Here is a 5,536-nt window from a genome sequence, read left to right as displayed (position 1 = left end):
TGTTCTAAAGATCCAGAAAACTCAAGTTCTGAAGCTGTCCTAAATGGAAGCAGAAATCAGAAGCTGTGAATGTTCTGAAGATCAAAGAAATTCAAGTTCTGAAGTTGTCCTAAATGGAAGCAGAAATCAGAAGCTGTGAATGTTCTGAAGATCAAAGAAATTCAAGTTCTGAAGCTGTCCTAGATGGAAGCAGGAATCATAAGCTGTGAGTGTTCTAGGGATCTAAAGAAATTCTAGTTCTGAAGCTGTCCAATGGAAGCAGAAGTCAGAAGCTATGAATTCTCTGAAGACAGAAGCCTATGTGATCGTCTCTACCGAAATAATCAGGGAAGTCTTTTATTAAAGTTCTTCGAGTATTTATTTCAGGGGGAGATTATTTATCTCAGGGGGAGATTGTTAATCTCAGGGGGAGACATATTCATATGCTTATGCTATAGCTGTGTAATTTGTCTTTTGCCGTCTGCTCTTTCTGATCGCAAATTCATATCATTTATATATGTTTTTGTCATCATCAAAAAGGGGGAGATTGTTAGAACAAGATTTGTTCTGATCAATTATCTTAGTTTTGATGATAACAATAATATGAATTTTGCTTAAGATAATATGGTACTCTAATCCAATGCAATTTCCTTTTCAGGAAATATATAAAGAGTATGCATAATTCAGCGCTCAGAAGCTTTGTCTCAAGGGTTCAGCATGCAACATCAGAACATGGTCTGGCAAGACATCAGAAGATGGTCGAAGCAGAATCAGAACATGGGTCTATGGAAGCATCAGAAGAACATGAGATCAGAAGCACTGAAGTTCTGATGGTATCACGCACAGAAGCACTTCAAGGTCAGAAGATCAGAAGATGCTTTGCACCAAGCTGTTTGACTCTGATGATATTCAAACGTTGTATTCACAAACATCAGATCAGAAGGAAGTACAAGTGGCAAGCTACGCTGACTGACAAAAGGAACGTTAAAAGCTATTAAAGGCAACGTCAGTAGACACAGCGTGGACAAGGCTCGAGGTAGTTGACAAAAGCGTATAACATTAAATGCGATGCTGTACGGAACACGCAAAGCATTAAATGCACTCAACGGTCATCTTCTCCAACGCCTATAAATATGAAGTTCTGATGAGAAGCAAGGTTAACGATTCTGAACAAAACAACTCATATTAACTTGCTGAAACTCTGTTCTATTCAAAGCTCAGAATCTTCATCTTCATCAAAGCTCACTACATTGCTGTTGTAATATATTAGTGAGATTAAGCTTAAACGTTAAGAGAAATATCACAGTTTGTGATTATAGCTTTTAAGAAGCAATTGTAATACTCTTAGAATTGATTACATTAAGTTGTAAGGAACTAGAGTGATCGTGTGGATCAGAATACTCTAGGAAGTCTTAGAGGGTATCTAAGCAGGTTGTAACTAGAGTGATCGTGTGGATCAGAATACTCTAGAAAGTCTTAGAGGGTATCTAAGCAGTTGTTCCTGGAGTGATCAGTGTGTGATCAGAAGACTCTGGAAGACTTAGTTGCTGACTAAGTGGAGAACCATTGTAATCCGTGCGATTAGTGGATTAAATCCTCAGTTGAGGTAAATCATCTCTGCGGGGGTGGACTGGAGTAGTTTAGTTAACAACGAACCAGGATAAAAATAACTGTGCAATTTATTTTTATCTGTCAAGTTTTTAAAGCTACACTTATTCAAACCCCCCCCCCCTTTCTAAGTGTTTTTCTATCCTTCATCCTCTTTAAAGAGCGGCGATGTCGAGTGAAAGATCAAAGATAATTGTCGACTAGAGCTGTCTTCGGAGGAGACTTTTTTTTTCGAAGTGACCATGGGGACTTGGTAGCTCGGCTATGTAGGATAGGGCACTGGCGCTCAGAGAGTATTGTTTACGAGTTATCTCGTACAGAATCTAACCTCGGCGGAAACCATTGCACTTCTTGAGAATTATGTGGCTGTATTTTGATTAGTGTTATCATTCTTTGATCGTATTTGTGCTCAGACGTCTCTATATCTTGATGCACATCCCCATAATCATATAGAAGAGGAATTTTACCAGAAGATCGCTATTGGCATTAACTCGTCATATAACTTAAGTGATGAGGGAAAGGTGTTACGAAGCGGGCGTGCTAAACCATAAACAATTTTATGGTGGGTTTTCACTTCCCTTTGTCGTGAATAGTCCCGTCCGCGTACAATACAAGCTTCATTGCGATCTAATGAATTTGGCCCAAGTAGATCTCCGTTCATCTGTCGAAGATCCTTTGGTAACTAAAGAAGGTGCTTCGAGACCAAATTCACGCCAACATTAACTATGAACTTGTCGTATCTTCGATGTCGCCACTATAGGTATTACGCTAGATGAGGGCGATGAATGTGATGTTATATAAGAATATGGATCATGTATCTTCGACATGCTCTTTGAGGAAACTTCCTTCATTCTATTGTAATCGTAGTGTAGGTATGGATTTGGATCTAGGATCCTTTCGTCTTTTACTTAGCAGAGTTCTCGAAGGAATCAGGGATTTGGAAATCCGATGAATTCGTAGTTAAAACAATAACTAATTGGATTGAATGTGGCAGATCTCCGTGTTTGGTTCTAAATGCTCTTGATATGGTCACCTAAGGAGGTTACGATATGGTAAATCAAAGATTGAATCTAAAATCATGGAAATTGTAGAAATCAGAAGTCAATTCCCATAGATGGTACCATTGTTCATTTGGAACCAAAATTGGACATAGTCAATGAGCTGATGATCTTGAACTGGCTGTGCTGATCTCCGTTATTGCGGCGCAAGATGGATCTGCATGGTTTGCACTCCAACGCCTAAGTCTGTTCAAGATTTAAGATGGGCGTAGTGAAAATTGGAGATCATAGAATGTACGTTACTTTAGTGTCAATTGACTTAAATACCTTGTGTCAAGTGAAGTGGATTTGAGATGAGTTAGGTTTTAGCTATTTGGGCTTCTGGCTGGTCCAGAAGAAGTAATATCAATATTCTTAGTGTGAATGTTAGTAGTATACATGTTGTTTGTGTATATGTTATAGTTATTGCTTTTGATTGTGTTGTTAGCCTCATTCATCCTTTCAAAAGGATTACTATTAAGGTTCTTGTTATTTTTATGGGTCTTTTTCTCTTGCTTGATTGTGTTTTCTACATGCTTGGATGTATGTTTTATGGGAGTAGATATATTTTCATAAATTTCTATATTCTATCTTACCATATTTTTAAAGGATGTCCATGACATTCTTTATTGTATCTTCATAGCCCTTCATTACTATTCTCATTCTGGGTATTTGAGAAGTTGGTGTTTAGTTTATACCCGAACTAATTTGGTTTGGTCCTCTCATAGTTTTTATATGTATAATCTATTGTTTTCCAGTTTTTTAAACATCTAGCACAAAATATAGAATAGTAAAATCCTCCTTTGTTGAGCTTAGTCCTTATAAAGATAAATTTGTTTAGATTGCACCAACAAAGACTTTTTATTCTAGGGTAGATTTTTATGCTTCATATTTACTTCCGAGTCTTGTATGCACTGTTAAAATTACAAGGGTCATGGTTATTATTAAGCATTTGGTTATGGAAATAGTGGTACCCTATTTCGACGGTATAATTTTCATCCTTGTTTGTCATTCACTAGATGGTATACTCTTCATCTTGATTACCAATAGGGGTTTGGGTAATTTTGTTATTATAATAAGATAGAAAGGTCTTATAATGAGGGTAATGTTCCATTTATTGTTGCCTACTCAATTAAGTCCTCTCATCATTGTTGGCTCTCCATCAATAGTTTCGAATGGATGTCAATATCATTGCATTTGTTCTCTGGGAACTTGAAAACACTCATCACATAGATAGGAATAACCTTCTCAATAGATTTTATTAGAATGGTCTTTCCTGCATAGGATATATTTTTTTCCTTTTATAAGAACTTGCTAAACACCATCACTGACTTGTCCGAATTGATCAAGGATGTAAGATTTCAAATATTTTTTGTTACCTTTTAGCATCTTCTACCATTGCCTGCTAAAATATTAGGTTGTCATCAACAAAGAAAAGATGTGAAATAGCATGGGCATTTTTAGATATGACAAGATCATGGATAATGTTCCTATTTTGGTTAAAGGTAAGTAAACCCGATAGCACTTCATCACACCGAATAAACAAATAGAGAAAATGGGATCTCTGTATCTTATACTTCTAGTTAGCTAGAACCAATTAGAGCTATTATAATTTATTAGAATAGAGAAATAAACAGAAGTCACACATTTCATAATGGTGTTAGAAATATTATTAGGGAAGCCCATGGCCTTTAATATGTTTTCAATGAAATACCAGTTAATCCTATCATATGATTTATCCATGTCAAGATCTATCCCTATATATCCTTCATTATTGCTTTTATTATTGTTAAGAGTATGAAAAGATTCATAGACTACAATAATATCATTAATGATAAGCCTTCAAAGAATTAAGACACTTTGAAAATGGTTGATAATGGTGTTGAGATGAGATCTTATTCTATTAGCTATAGTTTTGGTTATGATCTTTATAGTAACATTGCAAAGAGATATAGGCCAAAAATCATATGGGAGATTAAGATTACTAATTTTGAGTATAAAATAGATATAAGTTTGATTAAGGTTAGAGACGTTATCATTGTTGTTGAGAATTGTTAGAGGACAATGTTAGTGATATTGTTACCTATAATGTCCTAGTAATGTAGGTAGAAATAGACTGTGAGCCCATCAGGCCCTGGAGAAGGAACATCTTTCATTTGAAAAATAGTTTCTAACCTCATCATCACTAAATTCCTTTTGTAGCTCATCCTTCATATCAAGGTCAATTGTGTTTTCCACAACATTAAGAATGTTTCAGTAGCTCATCCTGTTTGTGAGATTTTAAAATATTAGAATAATGGCCAGTGAAAAATTTAAAGATATCTTATTCCTCTATATGAAAGGTAGCTCATCCTGTTTCTTTTTTCCTTTGCTGACTCTTTGATAAAAATACTTGGTATTTCTACCTCCTTCTAAAAGTCAAGCAGTTTTAGTCCTTTGTCTTCACCAAGTTTTCTCTAACCTAATGACGAGAGGTACAATTTCAAAATAGTCATTAATGTCATTTTAATAAATAATTTTTCCACCTCTAATATATTTATAAACAAATGTAATTAGTTAAAAAAATAAAAATGTTGTTGTGGTGTAGTGGTTATCACGTCAGTCTTACACACTGAAGGTCTCCAGTTCGATCCTGGGCAACAACATACTTTTTGTTTCGGTAATTTTATATTAGTAACATTGTTTCAATAATTAACATCCATCGTATGTCACTTTTTTCTCTATTTCTTATTTTTTTATCATTTGCTTTCTTTATTTTTCTCTATCATTCTTAATATATTTTCGCGTATCTTTTGTCGCGTTGTATAAAGTAATTGGAAGATTCATTTCAAAATTAAGAAAAATCATATTCTACAAACACAATAACTACACTTGTAGAATGTTAAAATATTTATTATATTGAATAATATTCA

The 5,536-nt window shown here is 34.8% G+C and overlaps 1 non-coding gene across 1 annotated transcript; it reads left to right on the top strand.

The window, feature by feature from the left end:
• The first annotated feature begins 5,196 nt into the window (after positions 1-5,196).
• On the top strand, positions 5,197-5,269 carry TRNAV-UAC (transfer RNA valine (anticodon UAC)). Its single transcript has one exon. It is a non-coding gene; the product is annotated as a tRNA-Val (tRNA).
• Positions 5,270-5,536: the final 267 nt, after the last annotated feature.

This window comes from Vicia villosa, linkage group LG1, assembly GCF_029867415.1.
Source record: "Vicia villosa cultivar HV-30 ecotype Madison, WI linkage group LG1, Vvil1.0, whole genome shotgun sequence".
Classification (NCBI taxonomy): domain Eukaryota; kingdom Viridiplantae; phylum Streptophyta; class Magnoliopsida; order Fabales; family Fabaceae; genus Vicia; species Vicia villosa.
This window is presented reverse-complemented; position numbering and strand designations above follow the sequence as displayed.